General features: G+C 43.8%; 1 long non-coding RNA gene across 3 annotated transcripts; it reads right to left on the reverse strand.

Moving 5' to 3' along the window:
- Positions 1-3231: 3231 nt before the first annotated feature.
- Positions 3232-18138, reverse strand: LOC128097533 (uncharacterized). Of its 3 annotated transcripts, none has more exons than XR_008213891.1 (6): positions 17312-18138; positions 13266-13407; positions 9381-9536; positions 8120-8292; positions 5310-7709; positions 3232-4284 (listed from the first exon to the last, which is right to left on the reverse strand). It is a non-coding gene; the product is annotated as an uncharacterized LOC128097533 (long non-coding RNA). The 3 variants fall into 3 exon arrangements; XR_008213890.1 differs by having other exon boundaries at positions 5310-5487; positions 7411-7709; positions 13266-18138; XR_008213889.1 differs by having other exon boundaries at positions 13266-18138.
- Positions 18139-19571: the final 1433 nt, after the last annotated feature.

Here is a 19571-nt window from a genome sequence, read left to right on the forward strand (position 1 = left end):
CATTCTCCACTGACCAGCATACAGCAGATGCTCAGTAAACAACTGGGACTAGGGAGAGTCAGCTAAGATCCAGGCTTACCCTTGGATCAGTCCTTCCCTCCTCCTCTGCAGTTTCACCAAGGTTTTGGAGCAATTCTGTTGCCTGGACAAGTGTTGGTGCCACAAGGCAGGGGTCTTGTCTTTTACATGGATTGAGTGATAGCCACATCGCTAACCCAGTAACCCAATCGAAACTTCAAAAGGAAAATACTTTCTTAATTTGTCATTTAACTTCCCAAAGGTAAACTACACTAACAAGAAGTGTAGACTATTTATTGATTTCAAAACCTTCCTTAATTTTTATGTTATTGGAAGAGAAACACAAGGGTTCTTTTTGTCACTAATATTTAATTTAAAATTCAGTAGGAGCAAGATCCAAAGAAACAGACACACCAAGCCATCAGAGGTAGTATTTTATTAGTCCCTGGCTGCTCAGTATCAGTCACAATTTGTTCTAATTTATTTCTCCTTTAGACTCAAGGGGGACTTTACAAATAAATCTTCTAGATGCTTTAATTTCGTACAGGTTTTAGCCCATGGTGCTTCAAGAATTACAGGACTGTGGCCAACCCTGCCTCAGAGACCTTGAAGGGCAATGCAAAGCAATCTCTCACCTCTAAGTTGACTGCCTTTTGATGGAAACAGGAGAGACCAAAGTTTCCTCCCAGGAATTCTATTTAGTGGTAGCATTTATTGAGCAGTTACTATGTGCCGGGCACTGTCATCACCCTGTTAACTGCTCTCAACACCACGTGGTTGTTACTTACCAGCAAAGTAAGTCCTTTGTCTCCAGTTGGCTGTCAGTCTGCCTTCTTCGGCCCCCTCTGCCCACAGCTAAGCACCATGCCCTACCCATCAATCATTATTTGATGCGAGTAAAAACATCTTAAAGTCGGGCGGTGGTGGCACATGCCTTTAATCCCAGCTCTTGGGTGGATCTCTGTGAGTTCCAGGCCAGCCTGGTCTACAGAGTGAGATCCAGGACAGGCATCAGAACTACACAGAGAAACCCTGTCTCAAAAACAAAAAACAAAACAAAAATCTTAAAATTGGAGTTGAAATTTTAAGCTGTTAAGTATAGGAGTGGCTTATTTCAGGGGGAGGAGATAAAAGATGAAAAGGGAAGAGTAAGGGAGGGGATGAGAATGAAAAACCATGAAAATGAGAGGCTTAGGACACTTTCCCGAAAATTTGAGATGAAATACAGAGCAATCTAGATCTGCTCCATGCTGTTTTAAATACAGGATTGACCTTTGTGGCCAGTGGTGGAGAGCTAGGCAGTAAACTCTGGTTCAGTTAGAGTCTGACACACTCATCCGCCCTTATCTTTATCACAGCTCCAGAGAGTGAGCAGAGGCTTCTGTGCAGACACCTAGACACCTACGTGCTTCTCCTCCTCCTCCTCCTCCTCCTCCTCCTCCTCTTCCTCCTCCTCCTCCTCCTCTTCCTCCTCCTCCGTCTTCTTCTTTTGGTTTTTGGAGACAGAATTTCTCTGTGTAGCCTTGACTGTCCTGGAACTCGCTTTGTAGACCAGGCTGGCCTCGAACTCACAGAGATCCACCTGCCTCTGCCTCCCAAGAGCTGGGATTAAAGGTGTGTGCCGCCATCGCCTGGTCTACACTTCTTTTTCTCAGGTGATAGGGACAGGCTTCTAGTCCTTACAAGAAGGGTTATTAAAGAGAAAATTTGCAAGTTGTTTGTAAAAGATAGTTTTATCATAAGAAAGGCAATTTTACTACCTCCAGAAATCGTGTGTCAATTCAAGCATTTCCCCCTATGTACTTTTGGATTTTCTTACATTACTAAATCCTGCATCCTCTATCACCAACTCTAAATCCATCTTTCAATGGGAGACATCTTTTTCTACAACAGTCAAAAAGGATGCTAGTTCTCACAGTAGAAACTGATATCATTATTTTAAAAGGCAGACCACAGAGCCATAATATTATATCTGGTGCTCACCTTTCCAGTGAACCATTTTTATCAGGGTAAATCAAGTCTCAAAGCTCACCAATTCTCACACCATACAAGGTCACAACATTTCTGTTCTACTGGCAACATCCTTCTATTCAGTCCATTATATTGTTATTAATTTAATTTTCCAACTCTCATGTAAGTCTTGGTTTATTTGAGAGCTCAGAGATGTGTAAGTAGGCACTATAAATTGTTTACTTCAGGCCTTCTTGAAATCTTCAAGTACCTGGGGATCCTATACACCTAGAATTCAAAGAACAGAAGAAACAAAACCTCCTTTGTGCTTGGAGTTGAGAAAACCGCAACTCCACTTGGTGATGAAGTCAGCATTCAACATGACCACTAGGTGGCAGCGTTTCCCCGGGATGCTAATGGCGCCCTGCTCTTCCCTGGGCAGCTTGCGGCAGAGTGAAGGAAGCATTTTAAATACTGATTAACAGTCCAAAAGACATGAAGCCCTGGAGTGAGGAGGGCTGCGAACGAAATTCAGGAATGTTGGGAAGCAAAAATCTGCGTCTGATTTCAAGAGCCGGGTTTGCAGAAACACTAAAACTGTATATACTCAGGGGCTGGACAGGTCTGAAGAAGGGGAGCCCTTTTGATTTTTAATTAAGTTTTTTATGGCTTGTCTTCTTATCATTTACTAAGAAATCGAGCTGAGATCAAGGATTTCTTTTAAGAAGAAAGCTTCCGGATGAACCCATGTATACCCAGGGTGTACTTTCTGAGTCAAAAGACTTGATGATTAGAAGATAATTTTTTTAAAAAAGACTAAATTAAAACACACACACACACACACACACACACACACACACACACACACACACACTTATCTGAACATATCTCTTTCCTTCTTTAAGTTTTAATATGCTTTGGTGTGCTATTAGATGTTAGCATCACTTACAGTACCATTGGAGACAGCCATTTCTTTTCTGGTGTGTGTGTGTGTGTGTGTGTGTGTGTGTGTGTGTGTGTGTGTGTGTGTGTGTAATTGAATCCTGGGCATTACATATGCTAGGCTAGCACTCAGCCACTGAATTACAGACACAGCTCTTTAATGCCATCTCAATGTCCTTAGTCTCTATGATCTGGATGTAGTTTTTCAGTACTTGGGAGGGGTGTGTGTGTGTGTGTGTGTGTGTGTGTGTGTGTGTGTGTGTGTGTGTGTGTGTGTGTGTATGTGTGTGTGTGTGTGTGTGTGTGTGTTTTCTCTGTTTTCAAACTTGAAGATAGTTCTTGTTTCTTTTGGATCCTCCTAGTCCTCTAGTGTTCCTACACCTGGTACCTTCAGATAGGTTCCAACAGTCCCAAATCAGACCATATTGGTTGTATTTCCCACAACAGGAGCCCTGATTTTCTTAGGGTCCTGGTCTCCTTGATTAAGACAGATGTATTACCAGGGAAAAACAGAAACATCACATCACACTTTGACAGGGCTGCTTGGCTCAGGTGATGCCATAGTGTGTCCTTAAGCCCAGGGCTGGGATCAGAGAGTCGAAGGAAAACACCAACAAAGTTCTTCTGAAAAATTACGTAACATTAGACTAAACAAATTAAAGATAACAGCATTTATTGTTGATAATATCAGTTGGAATACCCCCTTTAAAAAACCCTTGAAAACAAAATGTGAAGGACTCTAAAACACACCCAGGCTTTGCGTTGTTGAGAATATTAATGAGAACTGATGTGGAGAACAGCTGAGCAAGGAAGGGCCATGCACAAACATCCACCAGAGCCTTCTCACTTGGACCAGTCCTTCAAATAACGTAATTTATCAGGTACCCCTCTCTGTGAAAGAGAGCAGAGTGCAATAGTGTTTGAGTGTTACCTATAACTCTGAAGAGATGGAAAAGAAGCCAAATATTTTAGTCATTATTAAATAAAAGTATATCTAGCTGCTGGGTGAAACATCAAACAGCATGAAACTATGTGGCTTGGTGAAAACAGTGGTGTGTGTGTGTGTGTGTGTGTGTGTGTGTGTGTGTGTGTGTGGCGGGGGCAGTCCCTGTGCTGCTGGGCCAGGGCTACTCCAGTCTTAGCTACAGGGCTTCTTTCAAGCTGGGGTGAGTGCCCAGTGTGACCAGTGGCAGCAGCAGACTTGGTACAGTTGTCTTTGAGGAGAGTCTGGTGTCCAGCATCTTGTCTGCCCACGTGGTGCGCTTTTGCATCCCTGTAGAATTGATTCTCCATGTTGGATCTCTGTAACTGTGTGTATGGCTTCCAGATGGTGGACCACATAGTCTGTCAAGTCTCCATGTCCTTGAGTGCAATCTGAAAGAGGGGAGCAAAGAGCCAGGCTGCACCCTCTGGCCTCCTCCCCTTGCCTGGTACTCATCTGAATTAGTGGACTGAAAGAGGCTGTCTGTGATTAAATGAATATCAACTCTTCCCTTTCCAGATTCAACTGCATAGATCAGAAGGACGAACTCTGACTTCCCCATGACTGGCCCTTCCTCTCTGTGCCACCAACCATCTCCTCATCTCTTCCTTTTGCCATCTACATAGACTGCAGTTGGTTTTTCTATCAGTGCAAATCGTACACAATCAATGAGGCAAATTGATTGAAATATAAACCATATTGTATATTTCAATGATGAATATTAATGATTTATGAAGAGAGTTTATGTTTCTCTGGATTTTTTTGGCGGGGGAGTGGGGCAGGGAGTAGGTTGGGTTGTGGAGAGGTCAGGTCTTCTCGCTGGGAACCTACCTAGCTGGTAGTTAATTGCATATTGATTTCTGCGCAGATACAGTTTAATGTAAGCCGATAAAGTTCCAGATTCTTACCCACACGTCGTCGCCAGAGTCGAATGAGAGTGCGGGAAGGTGAGAGAAGTGGCCCTGACTCAGCAAGCTCCCTGGGTGTCCGATTTTCACCTTGAGACCCAACTTCATTTACTAGTAGAACTGGCGCCCCCACTACCACTTCCTCAGAGCGAAGAAAGGTTCTAGCCAATTGTGGTTGTCAACCAACACCATCTAAAGAAGCTTTTTGTGAACTGATTCCTCTACGAGTTGGACTAAATGGAGAAGATTAATTCTGTCTTTGTAACCGACTTGGATGAAAAGGAGAATGCTGGTGAGTCATTAGAATAACTCTAAATGCCACCTAGCTTCTATCTAGAGCCCTCTCCTTCCCCCTTTAACGTAAGAGAGACTTGCATCCTGAATTGTGCTTTCAATGCTAATCATGTTTAATATTTGCAAGCTCTGAGGTCGAGTAGAAAAGTGATGGAGTACCAGCTGTGAATGCAGAGTTATTTCAATTAAAAGCCATCAAGGTCCCTGTCACTTACCTGTGCATGCTTTGCTCACAGGAGAGGGCAGGAAGGAGGCTAGAAATGGAGGCAGCAGACAGGTGGGTATTAGGTGGATCGTGAGAAGGTCACCTTCCAGGGCTACTTGCCATCAACAGGTCACACCCGAGAGTCAGGTCTCAAGTAGCAGCTGAACTCCCAGGGTTGGCGCCAGCATCTAGAAACGAAGAGAATTAAAAACAAAACCAAACACAGGCATTGCTTTCCAAATTAACTTCCTTTCGTTTTTCGCAATGGTTTTATACATGAATGGGCTACATCCTGCCTCGGCAGCCAAAATAATTTCCATCTTATATTGTGCTCAGGGTCAATGAATTGGAACCCAAAGCCTTCTGAGTTTAAAGAGCTAAGACAGCTGTGGGAGAGCCAGGACTGAGGGACTATGTGGATCAGTAATCCACCACTGTGTTGAGAGCATTCCAAAGCCAAGAATGTAATCATCCTTTAGAAGGTCCTGGAAGATTCCAAAAAGACTGATTTCTTATTAGCGAACTCAGAACATAAAAGTCATGGGCATTAAAAAAAAAAATAGAAAGAAGAAAAAGGAAAGTTAACTCAAAGGAGTAACCCCCCCCTCCAAAAAAAAAAAAAACAAATACTACTCGGGAAAATTTGATGCAGAATGTGTCTTTCTGTGCCAACCAGATAATGAGCGAATGGTTTGTGCGTGACCTCCATTCATGAGCACTGCAGAGACTGACTCCAGGACCCTCTGCCATCTCCTCCCATTGATAAATAGACAGAGCCATGTTTCAGTACCTAGCTCAGAGAAACACATGAGAGAAAGGGCTCCATGCTGCATTCCCATCAATTAATTCTTTGTGTTTTAGAAATTACATCTAGAATAGGTGGACGGATGGCCCACATGACCTAAATTAGGAGAATTTTTATATTACAAATTATGGAGGACACTAAAAACAACAGATAAACACAAATATTCATCACTGAAGATTTTACGTAGGTTCACATTTTTGTCAATTAAAATTTACATTCATTCATTCATTCATTCATTGTAGGGGGGCTCAGGTGCCCCAGTGCACATACGGAAATCAGAAAACAACTTGGAGGAGTTAGTTGTTCCCTTCTACCGTGTGGGTTCCAGGGACCGAACTCAGGTTGTCAGCTCGGTGGACAGTGCCTTCACCTGCTGGGCCGTTCTGCTGGCCCAGGTTGTCAAATTTTTAAGGCATAAAAATTTAAATTAATTTAAAGTCCACAACTTCCCTCTTTCTAGTGTCATTGTCTTTCTCCCTCTTGAGTAAAATCAAGGCATGAGTTTGATGTGTGCTGGTCAATGCAGCTATATATCCGGATATACCTCTCTCTCTCTCTCTCTCTCTCTCTCTCTCTCTCTCTCTCTCTCTCTCTCTCTCTCTCTCTCTCTCTCTCTCTCTCTGTATTATATAATACGCGGGAGTTTTATGGAATTAGGTAGGTGCCCTGATACCTCATAGGAAGTTCTCTTGCTTGAATTACTTCTCAATGTCCTTTTTGTTATTAATCTTTTTCTCCCGTTTGACACCGCTGTGCAACTGCAGCGTTCATGAGCTGCGTCACAGTCCATCTGTTCCCCCATCCCTGGATATCGGATTATTTCACTTTTTATAGTTGTGCTCACACAAGCATTCTTGTCCATGTTTCCATGGGCCACACAGGGCTGACGGTGGGCTTTGCAGGCCCGGTAGGACATGAAGCTTGGGGAGTATCACCTCCATGGCACCAGAAGAAAGGTGCCCTGGAAGGGACTGGACTTTAAGGTGTCCCTCTCTTGACTGGCCATAGTGTTTTATGTTTCCTAATACTACTCTAAGAAAAGTTAAAGATGAAATCGTTGGGACTTTCGCCTTGACACTGTGCAGTGTCTATTTTAAATACAGACAGACGCGGATTTAACTGCCACGCAGAATCCCTGAGACTGCCCTGCCCCTCATAGCTTCCGGGAATGCCCGCCACGCAGCGGGGCGGTGGAAACGGGTTTTTATTCACCTCTTGATTCATGGCCAGCGTGTCTCCACCTTGCTCACCGAGGAGAGCAAGAACTGAAAGAGCCATGAGTCAGGCTTTTCAGTGTGTCCTTTACCTTCTCAGCCATCCTCTTCAGCTTCCTTGCTGACGAGTGCGGGCATGCCGCAGAAGCAGAAAGGCCACAGCACAGCTTCTGGGTTGTCCAGGGGTTCCCCCCCCCCCATCTGTACTTGACTCACGTTCTGTTTCGAATGGAAATTATGGCTTCTCAGTGGGGCCGACTCCCCAGCTGCTCATTGGAAGATTGAACTTTTCATGTATTTCCATGGGAATTCTCATGGAGTGTTCTGAGTGCTGAATGCATCCAGGACAGCAATCTGTGGTGGACCTCTCAAATGCGCTCTACAGTCCTGCCTAGTTAAGAAACACAATTATTGTGAATTTCAAGGCAGAGAAAGGAGAAGGAGAACATTTAGTCAAGCACAGAGCCCTTCTGAGGGCTCAGCTCCTCGACCGGGCAGATGCTCAGGGGGCTGGCCCTGCACCACACGGGAGTTTCTTGGATATCTGTCCAGAGGTGGTCAGTTTCTCAGTGGGTATGCACATGCTGTTACCAACATGGTCCCATAATGGCAGAACAAGTCCACACTCACACCACTATGCCAATGTCTCCTTAGTTACACACTCTTGCTCCCAGTGGGCAATGGTATTTAATTCAACTTTTGCCAATCATGCTGTTTGGGTTGTTACTTCCCTGTGGGACCCGAACAGCTTTTCAGTTTGTTTATTCTGAGAGTGTGGGATTCCCTCCCCTGTTCTCGAACCTTTATGCATTTGTCTAGCGGGCTTTCTGTCTCTGGGCATTGATTTGTGGAAGCCTTGCTGACTTGTTTCTTCAAGACGTTTTCCGATCCCGATCACACGTGCTGTGTATCTCTCCAGTGTCTTGTCTGGAGCGATTGGTTGGCCTTTAACTTGGAAAGTTTAGGTTTCTGTTCTGCAATAAAAAAAAAAAAATAAACTTAGTGGCAGCTGAGTTTATTCATCTTTCCTTAATTATGTTTGTACTTTTGTCTTCTCTGCCCTAAGATAACGAATATCCACCTTTTTAAAAAAAAGTTTTAGGTATATTAAAAATATTCTTGTTTTCTTTTAAGCTTAAGACCCTTATGCCATCTGGTGTGTCTTTCTCTGTATGAGGTCCGGTAGGAATTTAGCTTTTCACCCATTTGCTATGGAAAACCAGCTTCTCTGGCCCATTTATTAAACAGCCTCTCCCATCCCGATGACATTCACCGGTTTGTTTCTCAGCTCCCAGGACTAGTTCATTAATCTAATGATATTTCCTCCTTATTTAGCAGTGCTTTTAAAGACTCACATTTTCTATTCTTTGAAAACTCCAGGAACAAGAACATGAAAACAAACATGTTTTCTTACTCTCCTGGGATGCGTTAAGAAATTCTTCAACCTACATAGCATGAAAACACAATGGCTTTGAAATCAGACTTGGGTTCTTAACCCAGGCTTGTCATTTTCTAGCTGTTTGAACTTGGGCCATGTTTCTTAACCTCTGAGGGTCGACTCTCTAATCTGTAAAATGGGGATAATAAGATCTACGACCTAAAGCTATTGAGAGGATTAAGAGAGTTAAATGCCCAGCACTACCTGAACACTCAGGAAATATGACTTTTCTCCCCTTTCCCTGGCCTTGAAAGGAGCCATGTGTTTCTCGGTTATTCTATTCACTTGTGGACTCTACAAAGGACAGGCAGGGCTTGCTTTTGCCTAAAGGCAAAACAAACTGTCTCCCAGGCTGAGGATCTGGTTCACTCACTCTTCTCAAACCCAAATCATCGCTGAGGCTTTGGGGAAAGCAGGCCCAGTGAGGATGTCTTCAGGAGGCTCAGCAGCCAGGCCCAGTCTTTCTTGGTAATTAAATGACATAAACAGGTCATAATAAAACCCAAGCCAATCAGCACTCCTTACCCAGCAAATTACACAAACTCAAGCCTCCTGACAAGTACTAAAAGGATCAAAAGGACCGAGAATCAATAGGATTAAGAGTTTGAAATTCTAACGTCTTACCTACAGTGAGTTGGGGACCTCTACCTCTCTGGCAATATCATTTCCTCAGACAGTGAGAATTCTTCAGACTAATACACCTTGAAACCAGGGACTGAGGTGAGAACATGCTTGGAATTTCATCATGTCCAGGTAGAAACTTGAATTGAAGCGGCTGTTCTGGAAGATCAAAGCGGGAAATGTGCGTCAGGAATAAGTACCTGACTAATCTGGCTGCAGACAGAAAAGAGAGCTAATGGAGCTAATGAAGCGGAAGGCAAAAGTCTTCTCTGGAAGTGCCCACCACCAGGGGCTCAATTGTGAAGACAAATAATCCATAGGTAGGCCTCAGGAAGCTGCCAGTGTGCGGTGTGTTCTGGGCCTTCTCCATCTGGTGGGTTGGAGAAGGCCCAGGAGGGAAAGTGGTGTATGCTGTTATTGCTGTAGAAGACAGTGGCCATGCTTCCTCAGGCCTCCACTGGGCCTCAGCATCTCCATTAAGAAGGAGCATCAACAAAGAGACGGAATTGTATGAGAAAGGTTTGAGGAGCAGACCTGAGTTCAAATCCTGATGCTAGGTCTTGACGTTACCACACACAAAGTTACTCATCATTTGAGCTTTGGTGTCTTTGTTTGGTTGGGTTTTTTTTTTGTTGTTGCTGTTTGATTGTTTTTTAATGTGTTACTTCTAGGGAAAGAATAACTTCAACCTTAAAATGTTTTTTTTGTTGTTGTTGTATTGTTTTGTTTTGTTTAGGAGTAAATGAAATGACACATTCCCTAGATGTCTCAATACAAAAGGGCTCAATAAACGCATCTGTGAGTGTTCTGCACATGGAGGTGCTGATTGCCTTCAGATGCTGTTGCACGGGGAGGAGCCCCAAGTTTCTTCCCACAAATGCTCCCCGCTTTCTGTTTCCTAAGTCTTCGTGCCTAAGGTGAGGTGGCCATTTACCCCACAGAGGCTCCTCTCTTCTGTATCCCTCAGCAAACACTCTTCCTCATCATCTCCTCTCTGCTGCCACTGTGTGTGCAGGGTCACCTAGATGCATAAGCCTTAGACTGACAGAGGGTCTCCCAAAGCTTGAAAATGAAGCGTCCGTGACTCAGAACACACCGTTTCCTAGTTGTCATATTCTAAATCAGTGTCTCCTTTGGAAGATCTGATTCATAGGCTGAAGGAAGATCTGGGAATCTTTATTCAAGAAACATTTTTGAGGATTCAGATGTAGCTTAGTGGAAGGAAGCTCGCCCAGTGTGCATGAAGTCCTGAGTTCAAGTCCCAGAAGATCAGAGGAGGAGGGAGAGGAGAAGAAAGAGGAAGAGGAGGAGGAGGTGTAGCTCTGTTTTGACTCTTACTATCAGTACAGTTTGGCTTTGTTAACCCATCACCTGAGACCTTTGTTCAAACTTCAGAATATTACCTCACTCCAGACCTATTGAATCAAAAGCTGCCCTTTACATATGTTACACATAAACTAGGGATAGCCAGTTAAATTTGAATTCCAGAGAAGGCATATGTTCGTTTAGGCAGTCCCATGAATTCACCTATATTTTATTTGTAAATCTGGCAACCTTGTCTTCTGATGATGTTGTGTCTACTGAGGTTAGAGAAGCTCTGGGCTAGATCAGTAGATTTTAAATTTTGTGGTTTCAGAATCACCTAGAAGCTCATTGCTGGGCCCTGCCCTCAGGGTTTCTGGTTGATTTTGTCCTGCCAGGCAGTGGTCTGAGATTGGTATTCCTAACATGTTCACAGTTCTGTTCATGTACACACAGTCTAAGGCCCAGGGCTCAAACACAATTCCTAGATTCCTAGATCTACCATAATCATCCACTGTCCCTGGATCTCGACAAGATAAGGGCTCTAGGTTTCCTCCAGCATTCCTATATATGAGTAAAAGTGAGAGAATAACAGTCTCTGACTGTAAGCCAAACCATCCTGACACTGTTTAGGACAAGGTCTGGGCAGACAAGTGTGGCTGCCCATGCAGAACACCAGGAACTCACCTGCTCTATTTCCTGGTTACAGGCTACAGTCCCAAGAACCTATGGGGTTTGCATGGGAGGCTAGAAATAGATCAATTCAAAGCAGGAGCCAGCCTCTAATGGAACTGAGAGAATAGGGGCAGAGCTTAAGGTTAGACTTGGGATGGGGACAACATAGAGAGGACAATGGAGTTGTTACTGGTGGTGAGTGACTGAGGCAGGGTGGGGAGGGTGGAGTTGGAGATGAAAGTGTGAGAAGGTGAGAGGTGAGGGTGGGGAGTGGGAGGGCGGGGGAGGTGGGAGAGTGGGGGGGTTGCAGCAGGGAAGCCTCCCCAGGAGGTCTGATGGCCAGAGCTAATGTAGTCAGTAGAAGCAACAGAGGGGTCATTAGCTCTCAGAACCCCAGATCTAGATTCAAATCTCGGTTCTGCCCTGTGCTGTGCTCCATGACCTCATACTGTATTCCTCAAATGAGCAATAAGGAAACAACATCTTCCTCAGTGATAGAATGGGACGGAGAGCAGAGACAAGGCATGCACAGAATCTGTGGTCCCTTTTGAAGGTGCTCAGTAAGCAGTTGCTATTGGAGGTGCAAAAAGTTTAACTTCTGATTTAGTGGCTTTTTTTTAAAAAACAACAACAACAACAACATGTATTTAACTTCATAAGCCAATAAGCTCAGAGAAAATGTCATCAATACTCTGTGGTGGTAGAATTCTCTAATAAAGCATAGATTGAGTTAGGCATAATGTTTCCATCCCAAAGTTGAGTCCCTTCTGGTCAACTTCTCCTCCCATTTCTAATGACTTAGAAGGAATAAAGGGGCCCAAAGGAGAGTTAGATCCTGGGCAAATACAGAACAAGACCTGCCTTTCCATCAGTATTGCTGAAAGATCAAATGTTAGCTGGACATCAGGTCTGTACCAGATATGCAGTAGACGGCAGGAAGAGTGAGATTGTTTAATGGCATAGCCTAAGTCTTCATAAATGAGTTTCTGTGCTTTATTTTACAGTATTTGTCTTCTTTTAAAATGAGAATGCAACACCACTATCTTTGTGTGTGTGTGTGTGTGTGTGTGTGTGTGTGTGTGTGTGTGTGTGTGTGTGTGTATGTGTACACACTGCTGCTATGGGTTTTAGGATGTAGAGTTACACAACCACTCATCCAACTAGGATGTGGAAACATTCTGTTGTATCAATAATTTCCAGATGCTGCTCTTCTTATCAACCACACTTCCCCCAGCCTCAGTCCCCAGCACGAGTGACCTGCTCTCTCTTAGTTGTACCTTCATCTTGAGACTGTTGTATAATGAAAGAAATCAGATGCAGTGACAAAGTGGGTTTTGCCTTGTTTTATGTGGCACCTATGAATGCTCAGTAATACAGTTAGCTGCACAAGGCACAGAACCACACTGATCACAACAGTCAACGTGCAACAGGGATGGAGGAAAAATTCACAAGCGCTCATCTCGGATGAAGAGCTACAGACAACTAATGGCTGGGAGTGAGGGAGAACCAGTTTGTTTGTCTGCTTGTTTGTTTGTTTTGTCTGGTCAGGGATGAGAGCTCAGGTGGTAAGCCCCTAAATACATGCAAACAAGGACAACAGCAATTGGACCCAGTAGGTTGTCTACACATCAAAAATAATTATAGAAGAAGGGGCCTTAAATGCAAGAGGGAATGGTGATGAAGGCCGTGGAGAAGTTGTAGGGGTGCAAGGAGGGTGTGGAAATGGTGTAAATACAGTGCACTCACCTATGAAGTTATCAAATAAAGTTTAAAGAAAAACAACAAAAACTTTAGAGTAACAAGAAAGCTCAAAGTGGAACAGTAAAAAGATTCATTTGTTAATTTGATCTTTGTTTCTATTTTCATGCTCCGTGCTGCCTTGCCCATCCTCCCCATTCTTCACACACTTACCCACTCTGGAAGACTTTGTGTGTTGCTTCTAAAATCCACCATCATCTCACTCTGGTCCTTCTATTCCCACACTCAGAACTTCTTCAGGAAGCCAGTTCTTTGCATGAACTAAGCATCCTGACCCAGGGCAAAGCAAAGCTGCCTGAAGATAAAAAGATCTCAGTATCAACCAGGGCCTGTTGGAATGGTGGCAGGGTCTTTTGTTAGCTTCCTGGGTTCTTAACTTTCTCAGGGTAGACTAGCCTCTACCCCCAAGGAACTGGAGCGAGTATAGAAAAAGAATGACTGTGAAGTCCCTGGAACAGAACAGGAAATCAGTAGATAGGCACTCGTTATTCTGTGTACTAATGGACCTCCAATGTATTCAGGTAAAAAACCAAAACCACTCACTATCAGAAAAAGATCCAAAGTAATAAGCTAAAAACTCCATGTTTTTACCCAGTGTTCTGGCAGCCAGGTGAAGGCAGCTCCCATGGGAACAAGTATCAAGACCATGCTCCACCACAGTCACCTGTGTGACCGTGGCTGTGGCCTTATGCTTCCCTAGTCCTTCATTTTCTTTTAATCTGAAAATGTGAGGCTGACCTCAAAGCTCTCAGTGGTTTCTTTTAGCTCTCAATGACTGAAATCCAGTCCACAATTTTAAAATACAGTAAGTTCTTACAAGCTCTTTCCTTAGCCTATTAGATCAAAACTTGACTTGCCAACCCTGATGGTGGAGACCAACCCCTCACTTTGGTTCATTGTTCTGACTTGTAGATGGAGCTAGACAGAAATGAGGAGGGCTCATAAAATTAATCAAAATAGTATAAACAATGCACAGGCAACTGGATTTTAAAACACACTAACTCTTCCTGATTAAATATCATAAGAAAGGGAATGGGGGGATCTGCATGTGTCGAGTGGTCCACTCTAGTGCACTTTTGCAAGAATATGTGGTGATAGTTACATCACAGGCTTCTTATGTGTGCCAGGCACCAGCATGAATACTTTCATGTTATCACACTTAATCCTTATAGTACATCTGTGGCCAAGTGTTGGGATTGTCATTTTAATCCCCCTTTTAACTGACTGGTAAACTGACCCTGAGAAAAGTGTAGTCAGTAGCCCATAGTCACACCAGCAGTAAGTGGCAGAAATCTGGATATAGCTAAGTTAAGCACAAATAATTTCTGAGCAGGAATGACAGAGATTCCCACTACTAAAGGGAAGGTCATTGTTTTGAAGAGCTGACCTCATCCTTCCTGAACATTGATGCCTCTAAGTACCCAAGTGTGATCCTCACTCCCTGTGAGTTGCATGAATAAAAAGATGGATGAAAAGAAATGAGGAATCTGGGTTAGGAATCTCAGAATTAGGGAAATGTAGGGGGAATACCCCTGAAAAGGAATGGGTGAATTATAGAGGAGCAAACAACAGAGGCTGGGATTTTTCAATGGCCCTAGCCCTGGAGGCAGAGGCAGGTAGACATCTGTGAGTTTGAGACCAACCTAGTCTACATAGTGAGTTCCAGGACAGCCAGGGCTGTTACAAAACAACAACAACCAAAAACAAAGGGTGACAGAAAAATAGGTAATATACTCAATTCTATAGCTAACACTAATTGTGTGGTATGGCATTTTCTAGTCATCACATCTTTTAAGCCTCAAAACAACCCTGTGAGGTCCCCAGGGCTGCACTGAATCAAGGTGGGCTCTTCTATTTCCACCATGCAGATGAGAAAAGTAATGCACAGAGAAGTTAAACAATGAGTTGGAGCTTGCATAGCTCTAGGACTCGGTTGTAGAGGGTCTGACTGTAAACATCCAAAACTAGTCAAAATGCGGTCTGCTTTTTCAAAAGACTTAGAAATCTGAAAGCAATGCAAAGTGGTAGGATCCCAGGGAGTTACTTACTGCTGTAAAGGTAAGGCTGAAGAAAGGACTCCGGCGTCTGGAGAAATTATGTGTGACATAAAGAATGAAAGGCAACAGGTTCAGATTTATAGGGGTGACATGTGGTAGCAAAATCCCAACCTAAAATGGAAAAGACCTGGGTTTCTACTCTCTTTGAATTGGCTTTGTGGCTGTAAGCAAGCCATTCAACATCTCAGAGTTCAGGGTCTCCTGAAAAACAAACGTCTGCTGTCTTCATTTGCTTTCTATGGCTATGATAAACACCATGGCCAAAGTAACCCAGGGAGGACGGGTTACAGCCCATCATGAAGGGAAGTCAGTGTAGGAACGTGGAGGCAGAAGCTGACGTAGAGGCCATGGAGGAGTGTTGCTTACTGCCTTGCTCCTCATGGCTTGTTCATTCTACTTTCTGGTACAACTCAGGACCACCTCTCCAGGAGTATCACCAACCACAGTGGGCTGAGCCTCCCAAAATCAATCATTAATCAGGAAAATGCCCCACCAGATTTGCCTATATGCCAATCTGATGGAGAGATTTTCTCAGCTGAGGCTCTTATCTTCCCTCATTTTTCTAAGTGGTAAAGTGAGGACTTGGATTAGTGATTGCCTCTATTATTTGAGATAGTTGATAATCATGGCTGTTACATGGAGCATTTTAATTTTTGAAGTAATATTATTTAAGAAACCCATCACACAAAGCTTAGGAGGAGGCCAAAGTGAAAAAAGAAAACTAGTCAACACAAAGGAAGGCCCACATAAATAATACCGCAGCAGGAAACTTGGCCAGACCCGATGGCCAGGACCAGGGCTCCACCCTCTCTTCCATGGCTCTACTGGGCATCCTTTCCTCTGCATTCCCGACCTCCACCAGGGCTTCCTGCCAATGGCAGTGGGAAACCTGCCCACCGTAGCCGTCTACTTCTCTGCAGTCCTTAGGCAGAACCCAGCAGCTGGCAGGAGAGGTCGTGTCATCAATTGTAGTTCACAAATACAAACGTTAGTGTAGCCAAGAATGTATCAAATCCCCTTTAAAATGGTTACAAAATTATCAAATCTTGCTCACAGGTCTTGGAACCCCAGTTCTCTGTGGACTCAACCCCACCCCCGACTTCAGACATGCATTATCCATGTTAGGAATCATCTGTATTCCAAGCAAGGTATGAGTTTGAAACTAGAAAAAGTAGGCAAAATGTTTCCAACCGATTCTGCAGAAGTTGTGCCCACAGCAACTGAGAGGCTCCTGGGTGTCCTGATATTACCTTAAACAGAAATAGTCTGTGTCCTCAGCTACCTTTTATTGATGGTTAGCTTTGATCCTTTCAGAAAGGGGAACACATGTAAATTGTCACAGGCAAGGAAGTGCGGACTCTGTGGGCTCTCTGGTTGATAAGGAAGAGCTCAGGGCAGAAAAAGCAAGCGAGCAAGAACGCTATTCTCATCCGAACTCGAACATACAGTGCCTGGGCAGGTTAAAGAGTCTGCCCGAGAATTCAAGGGGATAGTTAAGTTAACAGATATACTAAATCTGATTAAAGGCAGGAAAATGACAAACAGGACACCTGGGAGTATTCCTTCTCACCTTCCTAACATTACACCTTTAGTTGTTAAGCTGCCACACAAAGGCAGCCCTTCTGAAGCGAGCATCATGAACTGGGCCTGGGAGAGGTTAGGGTCTCTGGTTGGCTCTGTAGAAATCTGGGGCTGTACATTGCCAAATCTGGATGTCCTGTCCTCTCACTGTGTCTTCAGGACTTAGAAGCTGCCTGTAGTATCTGCGGCTATAAAGCTGAGGCAATGTGGACCCAACCAGTAAGAGGGCTCAGTGATGGAGGATGCCGAATAGTTAAGATTTCACATTTTCTGCTCAGCAGCTTGCAAGAGGGAAGGCGTTTCTGGTCCTCTGCCATATCCTGAGGCTCTACATTGTCCCCCCTTTCCTTCCCACTTCCTCATTTGTGAGTTCCATGCATTCTCTGCTTTCTTCTTTGTCTATATCCAGCCAGGCCTTGGGTTGACAGATAGTAGGGGACCCTCAGCGAGCTGGGGACAGACAACTTCCACTTTGAGGGACATGAGCTCTTAGGTGAGTCCTTTAGTGCCTGTCAGCTTCAGGCTCCTTCTCTGTAAAATACAGACAGCATCAGTACCTACCTCAAGGTGTTTCGGGGGAGAATTCAACAAGATGCGAGCATTCACAGCACTCAGCAAACTACTTCGCCTAGAATGCTTAGTAACCATCTAACCAACCATGTAGGTTTCTCTTCCTGCAAACAGATTCCATCTCCCCAGGGAAGGAGATAAATCTTCAGAGTTCTGGAAAGCAACACACCCAATTAAAACATATTCCTAAAACACATTTTAATGAAAGAAAAAGTAAACTCAAATAATTACTTAGCTGTGATAAAACTCACTGGTGCTAGCTTTTCCCCCAGTTACTGATTCCAAAAAGATCCAACTATTACCTTTTTGCAGCCAATGGACTACTCTGCCTGCTTATCCTGGCAGAGTCAACGTTCCTGGGGTAACAGAGCTTTCTTGCCGTTTCCCCTCCATCTAAGCCAGGAATTTCAGTAAACAGATGGTCTGAGATTTTAACTTAGCCTTCAGCTTCTGTGCTAGGTGACACCTTTCTTGGGCTTCTGGAGTCTTCTGGGCCATTCTAAAAACATGTCCTGGGTCCCTGTTTTTAAGTTTCTGGGTTGCCCTCAGGGATTTTACTACTGATCTCTCTTCTCAGGGGAAAGAGTAAGTGACCTGGATGCTGTTCATAGGGGACTAATGGCTCATTAACTATTAGGATGCTTTTGTGTGTTTCATTGGCAGTGACATGCCATGTCTTTTGCCATCCCTTTCCCACCTTATTCTATTAAGAGTGATGTAGACTGTTAATCTGAATTCTGTGTAGAGGTGATTATCAGCCATTCAGGAAAGTTAGGAATTCAGACTAACAGGTGTGTGCAAATGCTTTCATGAATGAAAGTCTTTCAATTGCTCCCCACTCCCCGGGCCCCCCTCCCCCGGCCAAGTAACTACAGGAATCTATTTTCACATCTGCTTGAAACTCTAGGGTTACCAGAAGACAGAAATTGATATATATACCTTGTGGTCTTCATTTTAAGAACTTCTTTTTCTTTCTGAGTTTAGCTTACTTTTGAGCACTTTCAAAAGGCTGAAACCGTAATAGGAATTTTCATTGCAGCAATAGTTTATTACAAATGAAATTTACCTGTTTTCATTCAAGTTGTCTCAGTATAAGGTGAGGATGCCTTCTTTCAATGGGTGTGAGACTTCAGATGTCCATCATATTGTACACTGGAGAATAGTGGAGATAATCTAACTTCTGGTTACACACACACACACACACACACACACACACACACACACTTAAAAAACAAGAAGAAAATGTCCCTGTAGAATGTTCTGTAGAAGTTGACATGGAAGGGCAAAAGAATGTCCTCTGAATGTGGAGGTTCTTGGCCAGTCAAGAACCCTAGAAGGGGCTACCTGTTAGAAAGATGGTACCATTGCAAAGGGACCTAGGCACAAGGCTTGGGTTCTATTTTGCCACTAAAATTTCTCTTCATGAAATGAAATATCCAAACTCACCTCCAAATCATTAATTTCATCTGTTTATTGTAAAACAAGTGTTTTTGAGGAATATCTGGGCATCTCTGACCATCTGTCAGAAGCTAAGGCGTTTCACTTTGGGGCAGATCGACCTCCATCAAATCCTAAGCCTCCATATTGAGCAGGTTGGCCATGAACACTGTTGTATTTGTTCAACTCTGCATTTCACCAAGCCTGTGGTGACAAGATGAACTGAACCCTGGGTGTCACCTGGCTCTTCTCATCAGTAGAAAGGTGTCATCCGTAGTTACAGCAAGTTTCTAGTCACATTAGTTCCCAGCTTGATGTACTTACACAAACATGTAACTTTCTATACACCAAAACTGTATTCAAGGAGAGAGAAGTTCAGCTCACCCCTTCAGTAGATGTCACAACTTCGGGTATTCAGCTCAATTCTTGTTAATTTAGTTCTCAAAGATATTTCAGGGCATGTGGCTACTTCTTATTAGGCATAATTTACTCAAATATTTAAGAGCCCAAGAAGTAAAATCAATAGTAAGTAGCAATTCTACAGTGTCTTCAAGGCGTCTGCTCATCCAGCTGAATTCGATTAAAAGCAGTTATTCCAAATGAGACCGTAGGGTTTGAGGCAACACTAAGCACAAAGCCCCCCGACTTTCGTGATAACCCTTACTCCGTTTGCTTTATTGAAAATTAAGTTGGTGAGAAAATACATTACCCCAGCCAAAGAGAGCAGAACCAGAATGAAACAAACACAGTAAAGAGATGCTGGGACTTTATGCAGGTCTACATGGGAATGGTCTGGTCGGCTAGCAGTGTTCAG

This window comes from Peromyscus californicus, unplaced genomic scaffold, assembly GCF_007827085.1.
Source record: "Peromyscus californicus insignis strain IS unplaced genomic scaffold, ASM782708v3 Scaffold_11__1_contigs__length_118956290, whole genome shotgun sequence".
Classification (NCBI taxonomy): Eukaryota; Metazoa; Chordata; class Mammalia; order Rodentia; family Cricetidae; genus Peromyscus; species Peromyscus californicus.